General features: G+C 38.9%; 2 protein-coding genes and 1 pseudogene across 3 annotated transcripts in view; 2 read left to right on the top strand and 1 right to left on the bottom strand.

Annotated features, from left to right (window-relative positions):
• LOC135204515 (zinc finger protein 420-like) overlaps positions 1–12,004 on the top strand; it is a 101,938-nt pseudogene extending 89,934 nt beyond the window's left edge.
• Positions 1–22,021, bottom strand: part of LOC135204517 (uncharacterized) — a 624,442-nt gene that overhangs the window by 334,318 nt on the left and 268,103 nt on the right. The window lies entirely within an intron of this gene.
• The window catches only part of LOC135204693 (zinc finger protein OZF-like), a 553,364-nt gene continuing 536,460 nt past the window's right edge, over positions 5,118–22,021 (top strand). For both annotated transcript variants that reach the window (XM_064234851.1, XM_064234850.1), the window contains exon 1: positions 5,118–5,180. The gene's annotated coding sequence lies outside the window, so the exon portion shown is untranslated. The remainder of the gene's footprint in view (positions 5,181–22,021) is intronic.

Here is a 22,021-nt window from a genome sequence, read left to right as displayed (position 1 = left end):
AAAGTTTCGGCTGGTATGCCTATAAGTATTTTCCGCGAATTTTTAAAAAAACTTTTTGAGCCGACGTATGATACGTCCAATCGGCATACGGGAGACATTTTGACTCGACGTTTAATACGTCCAATCGGCGTAAGAGGGCTAACAGAAAACCAGATACTTTAGGTGTCCACGGAAACCAGGTTGCAATCAATAGTTCAACGGCAGATGCCTTACTTTGTACTAACACAAATTGTAGAAATGATCACCATAGGAGGAATCTGAATGAATTCTATTCGAACATAATCTAGCTATACTTGCTTCGGGCAGGGCTGCCTATAGATTGACTGGGTTAAAGAACTGATACATAATCACGAGAAATGTTTTTACTGTGAAGGCAAAATGGTAGCCCGAGGGAAGGACACCCTGCATTACTAATGAGACAGGCAAGAGCGCAGTTCAAACTTGCTCTTAAGCACTGCAGATTAAATAAAAAACAACTAAGAGCCGATGCAATGTCTAGAAACTTAGAATTGGTGATTATTCTCATCTTTAAAAGGAAAGATATCTAGTCCTTAAATCCCAAAACTAAAAAGCTATCACAGAGAGTAGGGAAGCAGTTGGAGACGAGGCTATCGGCAAGTATGTGGGGAGATCACTTCAACAACATCCTGAATTGCATAAATGATCAAGATTCCTGAAGGGATGCAGATAACCTCCTTACTGAAAACATTCAATTCCTTTTGCAGACTGTATTACTTCATTTAACATCAGCGATGCTATAAACAGCCTACCTAATAATAAATTGCCTGCTGTGATGGTCTTCCCGCAGAGGCTTTCAAATTCTGTCATCGATTATTTACATTTTTGCTAGCTGCCCTATTCAATGCGTGCATAATTCACCAGTTTCTTCCAGACTCCCTACTCGTAGTTCACTTGATACCATTAATCAAAAACAAGCTAAAGGAGGCAGCTGACCCTGGCAACTACCGGCCAATTGCAATCACAACAATCGCATCAAAGATACTTGAGTCGGTTCTTCTAGTGAGGCTTCTCCCCTTTCTACACACCATTGACAACCGGTTCGGGTTTAAAGCAAACCACTAAACCGACACCTGCATCTACATACTGAAAGAATTGCTGAATTACTACCTATCATCAGCCTCTCCTGTTTCCTTTGTTTTGGTGGATATGGGAAAAGCATTTGACAGAGTAAACCACATGAAGCTCTTCCTGAAGCTGCACAAAAGAGGCACACCCCTTTATCTAGTTGGCATTTTACACACAGCAATTCTGTGTCAAATGGGGTAACATATATTGTACACCTTCGGCTACCTAAATGGGCTTCGCAAGGGGCATTCTCTCTCCTTACTTGTTTAATACATACACAGGATGCCTTGAATGTCAAAGTGAACTAACTCCAATCAGATGCACTGTCAATGAAACAACTATAAACAACCTCTGTTACGCCGACAATAAGGTTCTGATTTCCCCATCAGTGCAAGGTCTCCAACGACTAATCGACACTTGCGGCCAATACGCAGGGGAACGAAACCAAGACCCAGTGCATGCCGCTGCTCCCAAAATCGCTTAAGCATATTGCAGAAACAAATTTTCCTCGGAAACCATCGGCTGGAATTTGTGCATGAATTTCTGTATTTAGGTCCCATTATCATGGATGACCAAAAGTACGGCAGACATAGAACAGAGGCGTCGTAAACTATGTGCAATGGTGGAACATGATTGCAAGGAAGTTTGCTCTCTGTCACCGAGACGTGAAACTGCTGCTCTTCCGCTCGTACTGCTACAGTATCTATGGGTGTTCCCTCTGGATGAACTATACCAGAGAGACCATGAGACGTATCGCTGTTGTGCACAATGACATTTTGAGACGCCTCACAAACACTCCCCGCTACCACTCTGCTACACAGGTGTTCATAGAAAACCACCTGGACAATTTAAAAATCATTGTAAGGCGAACAATGTCCAGTCTGGTAACCGAGAATGGAGAAACCAGAAGCAACTCGCTCATACAAAGCATCCTAAGGAGTGAAGCAAGAAGAAGATCTAAATTGTGGGAAAGATGGGAAAATGAGGCATTTGTCCCCTAAAGGACTTAATCTTTGTATTGGCAAGATGTCATCTGCAGATTCTGTCATTATTATTATATTTATGGCTGATATTTTACTTTATTATTATTACTGTGAATACTACCTAGTCAAAGTTTTTCTACATTCAATTTTTGTATTTAGCCCTCTGGACCTGACTACTGTAACCACCTAAAGTCTCTAGTTGAAATTTAAGTCACATAATCTGTGCACTAACTGTTATAACTCTCAATGCCTTTTTTCTCTCACCAATATCATTACTGTTATTACCAGTATTATAATTACTATCTTTTATGCCACCTCATTATTATTATTATTATTATTATTATTATTTTTTTTTTTTTTTTTTGCTCTATCACAGTCCCCCACATCGACTGGGTGGTATTTATAGTGTGGGGCTCCGGGTTGCATCCTGCCTCCTTAGGAGTCCATCACTTTTCTTACTATATGTGCCGTTTCTAGGATCAACCCTCTTGCTTCATGAGTCCTGGAGCTACTTCAGCCTCTAGGTTTTCTAGATTGCTTTTCAGGGATCTTGGGATCGTGCCTAGTGCTCCTATGATTATGGGTACGATTTCCACTGGCATATCCCATATCCTTCTTATTTCTATTTTCAGATCTTGATACTTATCCATTTTTCCCCTCTCTTTCTCTCAACTCTGGTGTCCCATGGTATTGCGACATCAATGAGTGATACTTTCTTTTTTCTTGACTTTGTCAATCAACGTCACGTCTGGTCTGTTTGCACGTATCACCCTATCCGTTCTGATACCATAGTCCCAGAGGATCTTTGCCTGATCGTTTTCTATCACTCCCTCAGGTTTGGTGCTCGTACCACTTATTACTGCAAGGTAGCTGATGTTTCCTTGACACAGGCTCCAGTGGAGGGCTTTTGCCACTGAATCATGCCTCTTTTTGTACTGGTTCTGTGCAAGTGCCGGGCATTCGCTTGCTATGTGGTTTATGATTTCATATTATTATTATTGTTTTTTTTATTATTTTTTTTTTTTTTTTTTTTTTTTTTTTTTTTTTTTTTTTTTTTTTTTTTTTTTTTTTTTTTTTTGGTTTTTTTTTTTTTTTTTTTTTTTTTTTTTTTTTTTTTTTTTTTTTTTTTTTTTTTTTTTTTTTTTTACTCTATCACAGTCCTCCAATTCGACTGGGTGGTATTTATAGTGTGGGGTTCCGGGTTGCATCCTGCCTCCTTAGGAGTCCATCACTTTCCTTACTATGTGTGGCCGTTTCTAGGATCACACTCTTCTGCATGAGTCCTGGAGCTACTTCAGCCTCTAGTTTTTGTTTCTAGATTCCTTTTCAGGGATCTTCTGGGATCGTGCCTAGTGCTCCTATGATTATGGGTACAATTTCCACTGGCATATCCCATATCCTTCTTATTTCTATTTTCAGATCTTGATACTTATCTATTTTTTCCCTCTCTTTCTCTTCAACTCTGGTGTCCCATGGTATTGCGACATCAATGAGTGATACTTTCTTCTGACTTTGTCAATCAACGTCACGTCTGGTCTGTTTGCACGTATCACCCATCCGTTCTGATACCATAGTCCCAGAGGATCTTTGCGTGATCGTTTCTATCTCCTCCCTCAGGTTGGTGCTCGTACCACTTATTACTGCAAGGTAGCTGATGTTTCTTGCACAGGCTCCAGTGGAGGGCTTTTGCCACTGAATCATGCCTCTTTTTGTACTGGTTCTGTGCAAGTGCCGGGCATTCACTTGCTATGTGGTTTATGGTTTCATTTTTCGTATTGCACTTCCTACATATGGGAGAGATGTTATTTCCGTCTATCGTTCTTTGAACATATCTGGTTCTTAGGGCCTGATCTTTGTGCCGCTGTTATCATTCCTTCAGTTTCCTTCTTTAGCTCTCCCCTCTGTAGCCATTGGCCATTGTCATCGCTGGCTAGTTCTTTAGTCTGTCTCATGTATTGTCCGTGCATTGGTTTGTTGTGCCAGTCCTCCTGTTTCTGTTCGTCTGTCTTTCTCCTGTCTCTGTATATTTCTGGGTCTTCGTCTACTTTTATTAGTCCTTCTTCCCATGCACTCTTTAGGCCACTGTCTTCACTGGTTTTTCAGATATTGCCCCAGTGCTCTATTCTCAATGTTGAACGCAGTCCCTCTTATACTTAGTAGTCTCTCCCTCCTTCCTTTCGTGTTATGTATAGTCTGTCCGTATTTGCTCTTGGGTGTAGTGCTTTGTGTATTGTCATATGTTTCCTGGTTTTTCTGATCTATGCTGCGGTAGGAGTTCTGCCTTCGTCCATTTCCACTATTGCTGCGCTGTATCTGATTACTGGCACTGCCCATGTGTTTATGGCTTTTATCATATTTCCAGCGTTGAGTTTTGACTTGAGTATCGCCTTGAGTCTCTGCATATATTCTTTCTGATCGTGTCCTTCATCTCTTGGTGTTTTATATCCCCTCCTTCCATTATTCCCAGGTATTTGTATCCTGCTTCATTCTATGTGTTTGATGTTGCTCCCATCTGGTAGCTTTATCCCTTCAGTTCTCGTTACTTTGCCTTTTTTGTATGTTGACTAAGCGCATTTTTCTATTCCAAACTCCATCCTGATGTCCCCAGAATACAATCCTTACAGTCTGGATTAGGGTATCTATTTCCTTGATGCTCTTACCATACAGCTTGATGTCGTCCATGACATCAGATGGTTTGATTCTGTTGCCTCTTTTCTTGAGTTGGTACCCGGCATCCATCTTCTGTAGTACTTTTGTCAGGGGAATCATGGCTACTACGAAGAGTAGTGGGGACAAGTGAGTCGCCCTGGAAGATCCCTCTCCTGATATTAACCTCTGCTAGTCTTATTCCAGAGCTTGTAAGTATTGTATTCCCAGTTGATTATTATTATTATTATTATTATTATTATTATTATTATTATTATTATTATTATATTATTATTATTATTATTATTTTCAGGCTTTGAATAATTATTTTGAAGGGCAAACTTGCTGAATGCTGGGTCGTTTGCTGCCTTTGCCTTTCTATAAACAAATTCAACAAATCTGCAAAATCAACTCCTCTCTTTCTTCCCTCAAATGTCCAGCCAGGCTACACCACTTGTTCCGAAGGTATGTAGGAAGTTTTTTAAACAAGTGCTTGAAGGTTAGGAAGATGATTTTAGTACTTCCATGTGGTGGACAGGTTGGTTATTGCATGTCTGCATTTAATAAGGAATAAAGGAAATGATATACAAGCCATGAGGATCTTTGTGTTTCAGTGCAGACCAAGAATAAGTTTCTTAATATATGCCATTGACACCTTGTAGGGATCACCATACTCTTGACAAGTTGCTGATCCAAGTAGTACAGTTTGTCAGCATCACCCGAAGCATTTGGGGCAATTCTGGCATGAATTGCCATCATGAAAGTGGCAAACTCATAGGATTACCTTTAAAGTTTTGTACTTCTATGCTTGGAAGCAACATTGCTATAGTCATGTGCTGCTATGTCTTCAGGAGCATTTCTTGTTGGTACTGTGGTTGCATATCAAGATTTGGCTTAGGGTAGAACTACAGGGAACGCTCGCTTTCAACTGAGGAGTATCTGCTTTTGTATCCAAAGGTTTGTGGTTGGATCGGCTCTATTATTTTGGATTCAACTGGGAAGGAGTATCTTTTGTCATGATATCCAAGATTTTGTTAGCTTCAGCATAACTCTTTCTCTTGCTTGAGACATTGCAATTTTGTTTCTAATTCTAATTGCTTTCTTTTTTTCTCTTCTTTTGCTGAAGTCTGAGCTCTTGCTCTTCCATCACTTTTTTTTTTGTTTTTCCTCTCTCATAGCATACTGACTATCAACCCTGCCAGTGTAGCTTCTCTTTCAGGCGATCAGATCTCTTTATTTGAAATTAGATATAAAGTTCAAGTTGATGTCACAAAATGCTTTAAACCTACTTAAAGCTTTAAATTCACGTAACACTAAGGACTACAACTTAGGTTGACCATTACTGTAAGGGCTTATAGTTGGTCAGTACTCCGAGACCACAGAACCAATGATGAGTACCAAGCTAGTAGTACAAGGCGACGAGGTTCAAGAAACTGAAAACAACAAAATATACAAACTTACTAAAACTGTGAGATAGAAATTCCATAATAAACATAGAATTGACAATAGTTTGAATATAACTAGAAAACACCACATACATGAAATAGAATATACACAAATTTCAGTAAAGAAATAAACTTACATCTGTGTTACTCTAAGTTACATCCAGTATAAGCAAAACGAATTTCCAAAGAAGTGTTCTTAACACTGGAGACTTCTTCTACTGATATACTCTGTCAGTCATGAAAAACCTTGATCCTAAAGAAACGTCTATTTCCAGAAACTCATACCTGTTACAGTGTAGTTCCAACACTGATAACTACCAGCATAAATAGTCGGTTCAAGAACTGCTTAACAATTAACATAAATGAACAAATTGCAGAAGTAACATTCCAAAATAGACTAAACAATGTTTACATGTAAAAATGGACACAAAATATCTATAATACAATTTAACCCTATTCACCAAGTTGAAAAACGAAACTTATTAAATAATTTTATATATACAGTTGGTTTTATCTATAAAAAGCTCCATTTAAAGGTTCCATATGGATGGAGGCAGGCGTCCTACTCAGAATAATAGTCTGATGCAGAATCTTACTACAAAAATCAGTAGTTTGATCTGTCTGTCTGCTGTCTGTAAGTACTTTTCACCGGTGCAGAATCCCTTGTAAGTGCTTAACAGCTGACAGACCAATTTATTAGCGGTTAAAGACAGGTGAAGGAGAGAGGGCCTAAAAAGGTCTGAAAAATGTGTTTCGCATTGAGTAACTATACAGGAATTATAGGAGATGATATTTATGCTTGATTTATTAGAATGAAAATGTAAAAAGTAAATAATTTGCATGTCGGACAGTAGTACTGAACAATGATTCCTGATAAAATAGAACTTATTTATTTTCCTTTCCCCTTCTTGTTACTACTCGTTTAGAATTGACTTGTTCCATTGGAGGCAAGTGGGCCTCATTGCAGTCCATGGCCTTGGTTAGACCCTGAATGGCGTTGGGGGGTTAGGAAGAGCTGTTAGGAGGAGGTTTTGGGTGAATGGGAACGAATTTATTTAATTGATATTTTATTGCAATTCTAATTGTGGATGAATGATGAGGGACTCTGGGTGAAAGTCGCTACTTTGTTAGGATTAGGAAGGAGATGAAGTTCACGTGAATAAGATATCTAGTGAACACACTCCTTCATTTCTACAGCGCTTTGTGAGTCCACATGTGGGTCTACTATAGTGGTCAGTTAGTTTTCTGTAGTAGTTAGTTTCTCTACAGACAATGTTCATTTATTAACTGGTTAGTATTTTACGCCGACATCCGACACCTGAATTTCCGGTCTTGTGCTGGGCATGGCACTTTGCCATCTATTTCTACAGTTAACATTGGTCAGATGTGTCAGATTAGGTGGCATTTTAACTCTCTCTCTCTCTCTCTGTCATGCATACACACACACTTCCACACACATGCATACACTCACATTTACACAAACATGAATACACACACACACTTATACACATGCATACACTCACTTACACACACATGAATACACACTCTTACATACACACTCACACTCATACATGCAGACATGTTAAACACTCACACTTAGACATTCAGGGACACACAGAATAGGCTCTCAGTAGCAGAAGAAAATGTCTTTTGGTAGCAACAGAAAACTGCTCTCTCTCTCTCTCTCTCTCTCTCTCTCTCTCTCTCTCTCTCTCTCTCTCTTAGGGTGTGTGTATGAGTGAAGTTCTTGTAGCACAGGACAATTAGGGTTGAACCCAGACATTTCGATCAGTAAGCTGATACTCTCAGGACATGCAGAAGTTAATTACCAATAGGAAGTAAATCCCAAAATTCGTAAAAAAATCCCATGACACTTTTTCCAATAATTATTGAAAGAAAATGGCGGTCAAATTGCATTTCTAACTTGTTTCCAGATGTTTGTTTAATCAGGTCTTGAAAGTTGTGTTGACAGGTTGTTGCGCCCTTATGAGTGTCATTTGTTTACCTCTGCAGAGCGACTCATATCAGGAAGTAGTGAGTTTGTTCCGGAGTCTCTTAGGTTATTGATAGAAGGGGTCTTCAAACGTAGGGAAGATGACATTCAGAGGGAGTCTGTCAGCTTCAACACGCTATATATAATTGTCGCAGTACAACCATGGTCATTTGTCTCCCCAATTCAGATAGAGTTAAGTGTTCATCTATACAGAAAGTATGGATCACGAGTACTGGCGTAGATATACTCTCTAATCTACGATTTTTGTTCACCATATAGAGAAGTCTTGAATGATGAGGCATCAGTAACATTAAACACGTCTACAGAAGTCAGTCCACAATCCTATATCCGTGTATGACAATGCTGGTTACAATGTGGCAACTTTAGATGGTCATAACATGTTCCACTCAATGGGAGGAGTGAAGTGTGGTATGCCATCTGCTGAGCAGGTTACAGCTCAGACACAAGTTCCTTGGACAGAAAGGTTAAATGATGCCACACCATTTGGCCCATGTGGACTATTCAAGGTCAAAATATATGAGGTCAAAATGTCACTCGTTTAAAACAAATGAAAAAAAACTCTAACTGGTACGTGGCCTACCTTTCCTGTTGAATGCCATCTCTGAAGTTAGCTGAAGATCAAAGTATCAAACTAGGCTAATATTAAACTCCCGCTTATATTTTCGGTTTTCCCAAAATTAGCTAACATAAAAGTGGTTGGAATGAAATGATTTAAGAATAACCAAAAAAAAGAAACGTTAAACTATCATATTCTTCCCAAAGTCATATTTAAGTAAGTACCCCCTTTTTCTCTAAGTGTCATAATTATGACACCATAAAACATTAAAGTTCATCAATAAAATGTGTGTCACATCGCACTTCCCTTTCTCTAGAACTGAAGTAATTGTCACTTCAGATGTTAACTTTTCCAAAGTTTTCCACTTTACTTTACCTTTTCCGATAAACCTGCAATGCCTCTTCTACACCGAAAACACTACTGTCCACAGACAGCTGCCCGTCCAATCTTTTCTTTACCAGAGATTATATGTCATTTTCTGTGACATGCGTAGTGAACTCACACCCACTAACTGATGCACAGATATACACACACGCTACATATATGAAACTCATGATTAACTCATGTCTTTGGAATGCATCAATGACCTCAATTGTGCACTGGCAAGTTTCCTGTTTGTTTTTTCATCTCAGCATCATCAAGGAATCCAGCGTTTTGCATTTGTCTCTAACCGGCAAGAGCTAAGGTTATCAACCGCACTATTTAATTATTTGATATTATATGTTACTACTAGTGCCTTTAATACATACATAAAGACCAAAGGTTTGTATTTATTTAGGAACAAACTTCAAATATTTTAAGTAATTTGTATTTTTCTGGACATACAAACCTACAGGTCTTTACATAAATGTCCCACCTCAAGCCACCCCTCATTCTGCTACCTGAGCCAGAAGGTTTAAAGTGAAACATAAGGATAGGGGTAGGGGGACTCCCACTCTACCGTTGATAGTTAACCACCTTATTTAAAGTTAAACGGCTGTTTTCCAGCTTGCGCTGCAATTATATCCATATGTAAAGACCTTCGGGTTTGTATATTAGGAAAAATACAAATTACTTAAAAAAAATGTATTTATTCCACCTTTGCAGCATTGAAAACCAAAAGGGCTTTTTACTCTATTCATTTTTATTTATGTATGTATACATTCATGTAGATTTTGAAGAAATGCTGTAATATGAAATTTTCTTAGGTATAAACATAAACCTTATATCATATCTCCCTTCACAGCCACCCCTCTTTGTTCATTACCCTACTCACTCTTCTTAACCACCAGTTAACCCATTTCCAAACGTGCCACTGAAAAAGACTATTTCCATTCCATCAAAAGCTCTGGTTCGTATAGCTCTGAAAACAATGTCATATTTGAAGAAATGTAGCAGCACATACCTTCCAAGACTGTCAGTAGTGTTGCTGGTCATAATAGCTACTCTTTGGATTTGTATCCACAATAACAATCAGTGAAAAAAACTAATTTGAAAACTTTCATCTCTCTTCAAATTACTACTCAATTCACCCTTACTATTTTTTCTTCTTATTATCTACCGCATTTGTGGATAATATGGTGTTATGAGTAGCTAGGTCACATATAACTGAGCATTTGCTGTGTACTGTACCCTTCCTGCTGTATCTCACAAAACATTTATGCTGGTGTCTTGCATTTTCCATTCTTGCCTTTGATTTGTTAATAAGATGTGTTCAAGCCAAGAAGGTTTACAGATGTGAGGAGGTGGGTGTCAATATTAACTGTTAATCTATTGTTGCATTGTTGCCTCAGGAATATGTTTTGAGCTGTCTGGTCTCGTCTGGAAAACAACGGTTTGGTGGGATTGTATTCATGTTTGGATAGAACTATCAAAATGCACGCTTTGTTAATTGGCCTGAGACCTTTATGAACCTGAATTGAATTTGACCTCAGTTCTGGCATTATGTTTCCTAACTCGTGTTTGATTTCAGATTCTCCCTCAGAAGAACCTTCCTTCCTTCATCAGTTTTGATTAGCATCAGGATTTTGGGAAATGCATGTTGTTTAATGGTACTACATGGAACATTACCAATAGCAACTCTTAAGCATATGAAACAACAGTGAATTATTGTATGTGTATTTAATAAATTTAAACAAGTAAAATTTGTGTTGAATATTAGATTCATACATCAGCAGTGAAATCTGTTTGTAGTCCTTCAAGATATAGTACTTATTTTTTTAACAGATTTATTCAGTAATTATTTGTAAACAATTCTGTGTTAAAAGCTGTGAATTGAACACATTGTCATTACAGAACGGGACAGAATATAAGGCTAAAATGAATCCAGAATATTCTTTAGAATTTTCTTTGAAAAGTGAAACTGAAGGTGCATTATCACTGCCTTCCATAAACCAAGAAAACAGCAACATGGCTGCCTTTAGTGGAACCAGTGATGGAGACTTTTTGTCCCTGGATCCATTGATGGACATCAAAATAGAACCAGAGGAATTCTGTGAGTCTAATGAAGATGATGAATATTCATATGAAATGAATTCAACAGTGAATGAAAAACATCCACAAACTTCCAAAAAGGAAGTAAAACAAGAAAGAAGGAATAGTCACAATGGAGAGAAGCCTTTCAGATCACCATGACTGTGAGAAAGCATTTTACAATACAAAAAATCTTACAAGTGATATCACAAATCCTACCAGCAATAAGATTATGTTTCCCAGAAACATAATCCTTATAGTTTCATAGTGGAGAATCCATACAGGAGAGAAGCCATTCATTTGCAAGGAATGTGGAAAAGCATTTTCCACATAAACGAAGTCTTAAAACTTCATATGAGATTACATACTGGAGAAAAGCCATTTCATTTGCAACGAAGTGGAAAAGCATTTTCCCAGAAAGTAAGTCTTAAACTTCATATGAGATTACACACTGGAGAAAAGCCATTCATTTGCAAGGAATGTAGGAAAGCATTTTCCCAGAAACCACATCTTACAATCATATGAGAATCCACACCGGAGAGAAGCCTTTCGTGTGCAACAAATGTGGGAAAGCATTTTCCCAGAAACAAGGTCATAAACTTCATATGAGATTACATACTGGAGAAAAGCCATGCATTTGCAAGGAATGTGGAAAACCATTTTCCCAGACACCAAAACTTAAACTTCATATGAGATTCCATACTGGAGAAAACCCATTCATGTGCAACGAATGTGGGAAAGCATTTTCCCATAAATCAAGTCTTACACGTCATATGAGATTGCATTCTGGAGAGGAAAAAGAAACAATATGATAAAATAAACCAGTTACCGGCAGAGATTTCTCAAATGGACCAACCATATGACAGATTCAATATCACTTACAAATTCTGCTCAAGTAACTAATGAAGTAATGAAAAATACAGAATAGGGGATGAACAATTGAGTGGAAAATTGGCACTAGTAAAGGCCCTAGCTGCACAAATGAGAAACAAACAACAGATAAAAGCAGAACAGATAAATTGGCAGTTTTGGTGAAAACAAATCCAAAGATTGTTTATAGAAACATGAAAGAAACAGTGGAGGTATGAACACCACCAAGCAAGGAAGACCTAGAGAGATTTTGGAAGCCACTGTTTGAAGACCCTAGACAACACCAAGAGAATTCATGGATTGACACCATTAGGCAGAACAGCCAAAACAGCAAATGCCACCAATAAGCTTAATTATAGAAAAAGTAACAAAACTAAAAGAATATATGCATTTCAATATCCCAAAAATAGGCAAGATCTGAAATTTCTGTCTTAAAAAGATCACAGCACTACACCACATTAAAGTGCAAGTCTTTTCAAGAATAGTAAAAGGAGAAAGAATCACCAGAGAGTTCACACAGGAAACACCAACTTTCTCCCTAAGAGCTCTGAGACTGACCTCCCTAACAAATATAAGGTCTCTGCTGTCTATGAACAACCTACAAATGGGTCACAGGATCATAGCAGACGAGATCTATGAAATACAAGAAAATGAGAGAAAAGACAGAGAAAGAATACATCAGCTGCTGAAAGAAGATACGTAAGTCAGAATTAACATCAAACAACAAGATCACTGCCATAATCCAGCTGGTAATACCATTGGTGACATATGGTTTTGGCATTGTAGACTGACCACAAGGTGAGTTAGACAGGATGGATATTAAAACCAGGAAGATTCTCACCCTACGTGGATTAGGCCTGACTGAGATCAACCAGGCCTACAGAGCAACAATAGTAAGTATAGGGCGTACTTTGAAAAGCTCTGAGGACGAAAACATCAAAAAGCTTGCCCAACACCATAAATGGAGACCCTGAGCCAACTACCATCAATAACAAAACAGGCTAAGAACTTTGCAGGAGATCTGATAGAAGACAGAGGGTACTGAACAGACTCCAGCAAAAAACGATAGCCAGGAAGACCAGGCAGAAATACAGTCACAGAAGGAGAGACTCGAATGGAAAGGTAGAAAGACAATGGAGAGCAGGAAGATTTCAAGAACTGGAAAAAAGTTTCATAGACAACAAAGAGTCACTCAGATGGAGGTCTGAAATGGAGATCTAGGTTATGATGGAGAAAGACTGATAATAGGAGCACAAGATCAAGACTTCCTAACAAAGAGTTTCAAGAAAATGCCAAGCATATCAGTAAATGATCCATGTAGGTTTTGTCAAGAAGTGATTGAGTGTTAGTCATCTGATATCAGCCTGCAAGACTGCTTGCAGATGGTCACTACACAGCCCACCACAACAAAATGTGTAAAGTATACAGAACTGAAGTAAAAGGAAAAGTATAGGAGCATGAACCAGATCCAGTCACCTCCAATAAGGCTGTTGCCATCTTTTATGACAAGGAAATTCCAACAGGAAGATATCAAAGAAGGATGTGCTATGAGACCTGATGTTGTGACCTGGAACAAGGAATAAACAGCAAAGATTATAGATGTGACAGTACCCGGTGACTTTGGCCTCAATAAATTTGAAAGGCAAAAAATAACAAAATACCAAGACCTGAAGAATGACCTGAAAAGCACATGGGAACTGAAGGAAATAGAAAAAAATACCTTTAGTGGTAATGAGCAACAGGACCTTATTGAAGAAAGAATCTGAGAAAATATCTCCATGGTGTACGAAGTTGCCCAGTATAAATGAGGCGCAGATTGCTGCCCTCAAAGCAATGGTGTCTGCACTTGGTTTCCAAGAGTTCTTTTTTTAATTAGGTTTTTTTCATTAGGTTCATCTTAGAATGAATGTGTTAACTCAGAAGAAAGACGATGTTGAAACAGTTTTTCTCTTGTACATTCATAACATATGTGAGCACTCATGGAGGATAGATATTGTTCTTTTAACCTGCATGTTGTACTTTTGTCTTGTATTCTGCAAGTCACAGTCATTGGTTCTGAATGCCAGACTGTTTTTCAGGTGTCAAAATGCACAAGCAAAGTCACTCATCAGAGAGGATGTTCAGTTGCACTGACAGATTTGTTAATTTTTTGCACCCCAAAGTAAGTTGCACTTGATGTTGAGATAATAATTGTGAACTTGTCTGCAAAATCTATAGAAAAGAAAGGCAACAGCAACCTAAGGGACGATAAAAAGAAAAACCTCATTTATATTTTTATGATCCAATTCTTGACCATCATCATTGCTGTTACTCAAAGAAGAGAAGCAGAATCTGGAGGAGGGTCTCACTGAAAATGCAGATGAAGGCTCTTCATTTGCAGAGTCTTTATTAGAAGTCAAGGCAGAGCCAAAGTATTTTGGCCAGAGTGAATTTAATGCAAAATGGTTTTGTAACGTTCATGCAAAGGTAAAATAAATTACTTTAGTTTTTGTCTTACAATTGTTCTCAATGAACACTGTACAGTGCTAGGTTAAGAAATTTTCCTTTGCCTTCTCCACTTTTCTTGGTCCTGTGTATTTTTTCAATGATTTCCAAATAAAGAATTAGTATTGTCTTTAGCTGACATGGTTTTCTTCCTTTTGTTATTCAGCATTGTGCAAATATGCACTTGTATATGTAGTTGTAAGCTTGAATATTTCCATGAAATGTTATTCTTAGTGGAAATAGAAAGGATTGATATCTTCATTAAACTTCAATGAAATTTAGGTGCAGTTTTATTTGATTATTTTTAATATTTTCTTGGTTTTAATCTTTTAGAAAGAATGTGCTACAGCTTTTGTAAGTAAATCGTAATGCTTTGTATCAGCTCACTAAATACAGTGGACTGTGTAGTATTTAGTTTTAGGTTAACCAGTCTGAAGTGTTGAGAAGACTAGACTTGTCATGTAAATGACTAAAGTAATGTGTTATTCTGATTAGATTAAACCTCTTTTTTATTTTATTTCATTGTATAAACTTTGAAAATATTGATAAATAATAAAAATTGTTTATACAAATAAAATATTTCATTTGACCCCATTAAAACTTAAATAATATCAGAATAATATTGTACACTGCCAAAAGTGAATGAATGCACCATGATGTGGTCTGAATGCACCGAGTATCTGGTCCCAGTGCACCTCTTCCCAATTGAAGTGCGTCTTTCCTTGTGGTCCCAATGCACCAACTTCATTCACATAACAGCTGCCCTTTGGCGAACTGTATAGGTGACTATACTATTCACTTTGCAGGATTATTTTCTTTGATAAAGTGAATCAGTTTAAAAAGTCTGGCTGTTTCTTTAACCTCTAAAAGAAATGACTGTGCTAACTACTCCTTTGGACCTGTGGTGGCTGCTCAACAAACTGTGTAGCTTACCTGGCTCCTTTATCAGAACAAGGTTGCATCTCTTCTTAGATGTGCAATTGTGGAGACGGGAGAATGAATGAGGGAGTGACTGGCTTCTCTCCTCTGCCCCTTCATCCATCTTCTCCTCCTTTGGGCAGAGAGTGGATCCGGCCGTCACATTCTGGAACTGGAGCAACCATTCCGTTCATCTTTATAGCGTATAGAAGCAACCACCCCTTATATTTGCCTTACTGTCTTTAACCTCTCATTCATCCCAGCTTGCTTTTGAATGGGGTTACGTGTTCTCCCTCATTCAAAAAAGCCCAGAAGTCTGACGACTGAACACACAGTCTTTGTACTACTCCGATGAATTAAATAGAGGCATGATACTATTCCTTGCTCTCTTGACCAGGAAGAAAATCCAGGTGTTCTAGAGACTCATTCAAATTCCTCCCTCCAAATATGAGTCCTCATAATGTAAAGGGGACCAACGTGTTTTTGTAATAATGTTTAGGAACAAATGACAATTTTTCTAAAGTAAATTGTATTTTTCCTAACTATACAAAACCTCGAGGTCATTTACTCTCTCATGTCCACCTCCTGCCCCTCCCTAATCTGATATCTAGGCAAAAAATAAATTGCAATGTTTACGTTCAGGCAGCGGCCGTTCTCCAGTTTTGCCAAAAGTAATTGTTAATGTAAAGGATCTCGGGTTTGTATAGTTAGGAAAAACACAATTTGCTTTAAATAGCTGTCATTTTACACCTAATATAGCTCATGTTGTTACTAAAAGATGTTCTTACAATTTGTATAGGAGTACTATAGTGCATTTCTGAGCTTCATCAGTGCAGCACCAGCCTTGAAAAATAGGTGGAACATGTTACTCCATTGAAGGCAGTCTGATATGGGGTGTAGGTGACCGAGATATGCCGTTGGTGACTTGCCAGTTTAAGGGAAACCTATAGTCACATAAAAAAACATCAAATATTAAATGATTACTAATATTACGACCCTTGTGGGGCCGTGGTACAAGTTCTTAAAGCACCAGGAAAGAGAGGGCAGTAATACAGTGTCCAATAATTAAAGGTCAATGGAGACGAAAACACGAGAGAAAACTTAACAATATTTATTACACAAAGCAATAGAAATTAACAACAGTCAGCCTTGTGACTACAGGACTAATATGCAGTCCTTAAATTAAATCCAGTAGGATTACCTAACCTCTAAAACTATATCCCTAAGATAGTAGAAAAATAACACAAGGAGTAAATAAAGGGCCCAAATAACCTACCTATAACTAAATAAGGTTAGGAAGGAAGAGTTGACATATAGAAAGAAAACACTTAAATTCCTACCTAATATTATAAAGCTAAACTAAACATTAACACCCTAGGATAGGGGCAAATAAAATGTTCTCTATATGAGACAACTTCAAAAATATTTTAGCTACAGAGTAGCTCCTCACAGTTTATAGAGGGAACAAAGGGTTACATCCACACTTGTTGGCGTCCAAAGGTGCTAGGCTGAGGGTCATAGCACTGGGGGAACTCTGACACTGTATCACAGCAAGCTACCAGGTACGGTGTCACACATCAGGTCACCGCTATCGGAGGGAGTTCTGGAGCACAGGTAGCAACAGGGGTATAATATTAATAGTGCCTCCCTGAAATAAATACCAAACGGATATTACCTGTTCACAGACTCCCTACATTCCTCCTCGGGCCACAATGCCCCCACAACTGCCGCACTGGCGAAGACAACGTCCTGGAGGATGCAGAGGCGCCCTTCCTGCGTCCACTCGGCCGGGAATAATTCCTCTGTGTCGTCCTGAGCCCGCAAGAAGTCCACACCTTACACAAACACTAGCCTAGGGTAGGCTACAATAGCTCAGAACGCAGTGGGTGGCACAGGAACTGAGCCCACAGCACAAAAGGTAATCCAGATCCAATAAGCGGCTTAAATGTGTGGGAGGCATGCAAGTCAGGCCCGTACTGACTAGAGGAGGAACCTTATCCTCCGAACTTTTGTCTCCAAGGACGAACACAGTAAAATCAGGAGATGAAAACAAACTGCCAGTCAACACTCCAGAGTCCATGGCAGCTCTCACCAACACCAAAAAGAAACAATAGAGGGAGTTAGGAGTGAACTTGTTACACATTCCAATGCCGGGGAGTAGGCCACTAAACGTCTTTAGCAACACAGCCTTGTCACAAGAAAAACCAAACTTAACCTTAAATAAATCAACAATTAAAGAAAATCACAATGCTGAGACTAAAATAAAATTAATGACAATTACGTTAATACCTGATACTAATAAAGATTTACTTCAGTGGCCTGAGCGAGGCTTGAACTTGTGACTTACAGATAGACTATGCTGTATGTTCTCGTGTAATGTTTGATTTTTGGCAGCCCTAGATTCAGTAGCTTACGATTGCCTCCCCACATAAAACAACCAAGACTAATTTTGTCCCTCTAAAAGCATAGAAAATTTCATTGCAGTCTTGGTGTTATTATTGAATATTATAGCTGTTTCAACAGCATTTAAATTATATAGAATCTTCTCAGTTGTTCTTCATTTTTGTTGATCTTTTTTTTTCTCATCAGCATGTAGCTGGTATATCAGCGCACAGGCAGTCATCTAAGAGAGTATGAAAGTAAGTGAATTAAGATACGTGGTTTACAGGCATTTATAGCAGGCAGGGCTTGTACTACAATCGGTGGGTAGGTCACTAAGCAAGGAATTTTGTTGGTCAAAGGTTGGTGACAAAATCTGTCCCTGAGGCGTTCAGATCACCTAGGTCCGTCCGGGGTTTTGGCTAGGGTTGGTAGGACACCCAGCATGTGGGTGGTAGGTATTATAAGCTGTCCAGGTGACATGTCATCCACTTCCAGTGCTCTCTCTCTCTCTCTCTCTCTCTCTCTCTCTCTCTCTCTCTCTCTCTCGTGAAGGTTTATGATGTCGGTTGGTTTCTTATATTTTTTCATATGATGGCAGGGAGAAATTCTGTTTCTTTTACTGTGTGTATACTCGGTTTTTTCTAATATATGAGGTGCCTCGAGAAACCCTAGACGTCTTCAGTACGGTGCTTGGTCGATAATTTCTACGTTAAGAGCTCAGTTCTTTCTGGTCTTCTGTTATGATTTCCTCTGTAATGATTTAAAATGGCCCCTTCTTGAAGGTGGCAGGAAAGACGCTTAGAGAGTCTGGTGGTGGTCATCCTGACATAGGAGTGGTGGCATCCTTCCACCGGGCTGCCAGGTTGTTTTTAAGAAGCAGCTGGCTGGTTTTCATATTTTGATGGTAAATTATGAGGTTAATTTTATCCCCTTTGCAGTGGTGGAGACATTGTCCTTCATTATTTTCCTGATAGCCTTTTCATCTTCTAAATATTTGTGGTGCATATAGTTTTTATAAAATATTTTTATAGATCCACTTTGGTTGTTGTTAGTTTCTGTTTTGCTTTCCCGGTGTGATGGTACGACGGAGGAAGGCATCTACTACAGATCTCTTATGTCTATCTGTCTGGACATTCACTGGACCCATGAAAGTATAGACCCGGGTTCATGGATTTTTTTTTTTTTATAAACCATGAAGGTATAACCCGTAGAAGTCTAATGTAACCAAACGTCCAAGAAGGGTAGGGCACCATCAATGCTGCGTTTGCACGTGAAATGGAGGACAGAACATTCTTCAAAAGTCTTTCTTAAAGTTTCAAGATCCTCTTCTTTGTCGACTCTTATGAAGGTGTCTTCTATGTAATGATGGTATTGAGGAGGGCAGGGGATTTTATTGAAAACCTTTTCTTTGACGACACTCATGTAGAAAATTGGCAAACAGAACCCTTAATACAAGAAACCAACCGACACCATACACCGTCATGAGAGAGGGAGGAGGAGAGATTGAAAGAGAGAAAGAGACTGTGAGAGTGAGAGGAAAAGAGAGGAAGAAGCAGAGAGAGAGAGAGAGAGCACCGGAAGTGGATGACAAGTCACCTGGATGGCTTATAATACCTGCCACCCACGTGCTGGGTACCCCTAACCACCACCCAACCCCGCCAACATCCCCGGACGGACCTGGGTGATCTCAACGCCTCAGGGAAAGATTTTGTCACCAACTTACGACCAATTAAAATCCTTGCTTAGCGACCCACCCACCGATTGTACACGCCCTGCTTGCTATGGATGCCTGTAAACCACATATTTTAGTTCACTCACTTGTATCCTCTCTTAGATGACTCCTGCCTTGTTGCTGTCGACATGTTAGAGGAAATGAACCTAAGACAACTGAAATCTTTATATGTCCTTAGGAAACCTGATATGCCAGCTACGTGCTGATGAGAAAAAGATAAGGAAAAGAATTGAGGAGATGCTGTTGAAGCAGCTATAATTTTCAATGCTACAGCCCTCAGAGAAGGCCTCCTCCCTTATTATTATTATACTTATTATTAGACAGTGGTATCTCGGTTATCATACATATTCCATTCTGGAACCTCCAAAAATATCCGAATCATACAGAAACTGAAGCAATAATTCCCATGAGGAAAAATGTAAATAGTATTAATGTGTTCCAGACCCCAAAAAATCATTGTTTTTTAAAAAAAAATACTATTTTACAGAAAGAAAAAATAAACAGTTTTATTTACAGAAAACAATTAGAAATGAATAATGAACATTAAACATCACTCTTACCTTTATGGAAGACTCTTGTTAGCATATGGAAGACAGAAAGGAGAGGTTATTGTTTGGAAGGGGAATCTCCCTCCAGAAGGACTTCAGGTATCATGAACCCGTCCGTGGTTACTTCTCTACGTTTTTAGTGGCACTGTCTGAGGTTACTTCCCCACTTCGTTTTTTACTGACACTAGGACCAGCTTGAGAGTTACTGGTCCCCTGCCGAATAACAAAACTATCCAGAGACATTTGTTTTGCATCTCTTTAAAATTTGCATGAAATGGTACAAAACATTGTCATTAAACATGTTAGAGACACGGATTGCAATTAAAATATCACTCCACTTAGCAAACATTTCTTGAATCACTGAAGTAGGCACAGTATCCCCTCTCTCTTCCTCCTCCTCCTCGGATTCCTCATCTGCCGTCAGTTGCTGTTCCTGCTGAAGGTATTGCAGCTCCTCAGTGGTTAGGTCTCCTTTTTGGGCATCCACTAGCTCTTCCACATCCAAGCCTATGGAGTTCCCCAGAGACACAATAGACTCCACAATAGGTGCATACAGCCAATTGGACTTAGTCGGCAATGGCTGCTTAAACAAATAATAATCATAATACTAACAACAGGCGTAGGGTCGTCGCAGTCAGCCTCAAACCCTTTGAAATCCTTCTCGAGGTAACACTGGCCACAATTTTCTCCAAGCAGAGTTCATTGTCCTGGAAGTCACTCCCTGCCAAGCCTTATCTAATAGGCTTATGCAGTTGAAGATATTGAAGTGATCTTATGGTCAATTCAGTGTCTGAGGTCACTTCAGAACACCTTTGAAATAGTGCTTTGGTGTAGAGTTTCTTGAAGTTTGAAATGATCTGTTGGTCCATGGGCTGAATGAGAGGAGTGATATTAGGGGGCTAGAACTTCACTCCCATGAATTAAATACATCCAGCAACTGGTCTTCCAAGCCAGGAGAATGAACAGGAGCATTTTCCATTACCAGGAGGCACTCGAGGGGCAATTGACTTTCTTGGAGGTACTTTTTGACACTCGGGCAAAACACTTCATTAACCCATTCAACGAAAATTTGTTTTGTGACCCATGACTTTGTACTATGGGGGAACGATCTGTTTGTTCCATTTGACAACGTTTTCGAGGGTTGCGTGAGAGAGAGCGGGAGTTTCGTGGCTGGTATCGCTGTTAAGATCGTGTAGTGTGTTTTCATTGTTGATATTGTATGTTTGAAGGTTGTTGTGCCTGTGTTGTAGAATTTGTTGTGCTTGTGAGTTCTGTTGTGTTGTAGATGAGTTGTGAGTTGTGGAGTGTTATTGTTGGTGAGTTGCTGTGATTGTATTGGCTTGTCGTGTTATTGTTATTTGATGTTTTTAGTGATTGTGTGTACAGTGGTCTTTTGTTGTATAGTATTTATTGAATTATTGTGCAGTTGTTGTCCTTGTTTGATTGTTTGTGTATTGTGTTACGATGGCTGTGTCAAGTACCTGTGCTTTGAGAGTTTTTGTTTTTTAGTTTGTGATCCCGCCACAGTATTGGTCTTCCACATCACTGGCAATTTATTCTTGATCACAATATTTTTCTTGAATGCTCTGGGAGTTTCAAAATGATACACAAGTAGGGGTTTTCACTTTGAAATCCCCACTGGCGTTCCCACAGACCAAGAGTGTTAGTCTAACTTTCATAGGCTTGTGCCATGGCAATGAACTTTCCTCCTGCGTAATCTAGGTCCGTTTAGGCATTTTTTTTCCAAAACAGGCCTGTCTCATCACAACTGAAGACCTGTTGTGGGAGAAATCCTTCAGCCTCAAGATACTCCCTTGAATTCCTGAACAAATTTTCTGAATTTTTGAAATCAGCCTCTGCTGGCCTTTAAATCACCAAGAGCATCACTAGTTGTTGGCATCTTCTT

The sequence above is a fragment of the Macrobrachium nipponense genome, chromosome 47 (assembly GCF_015104395.2).
Source record: "Macrobrachium nipponense isolate FS-2020 chromosome 47, ASM1510439v2, whole genome shotgun sequence".
NCBI lineage: Eukaryota > Metazoa > Arthropoda > Malacostraca > Decapoda > Palaemonidae > Macrobrachium > Macrobrachium nipponense.
Note: the sequence above shows the minus strand (reverse complement) of the source record. Positions and strands in the feature narration are given on the sequence as shown.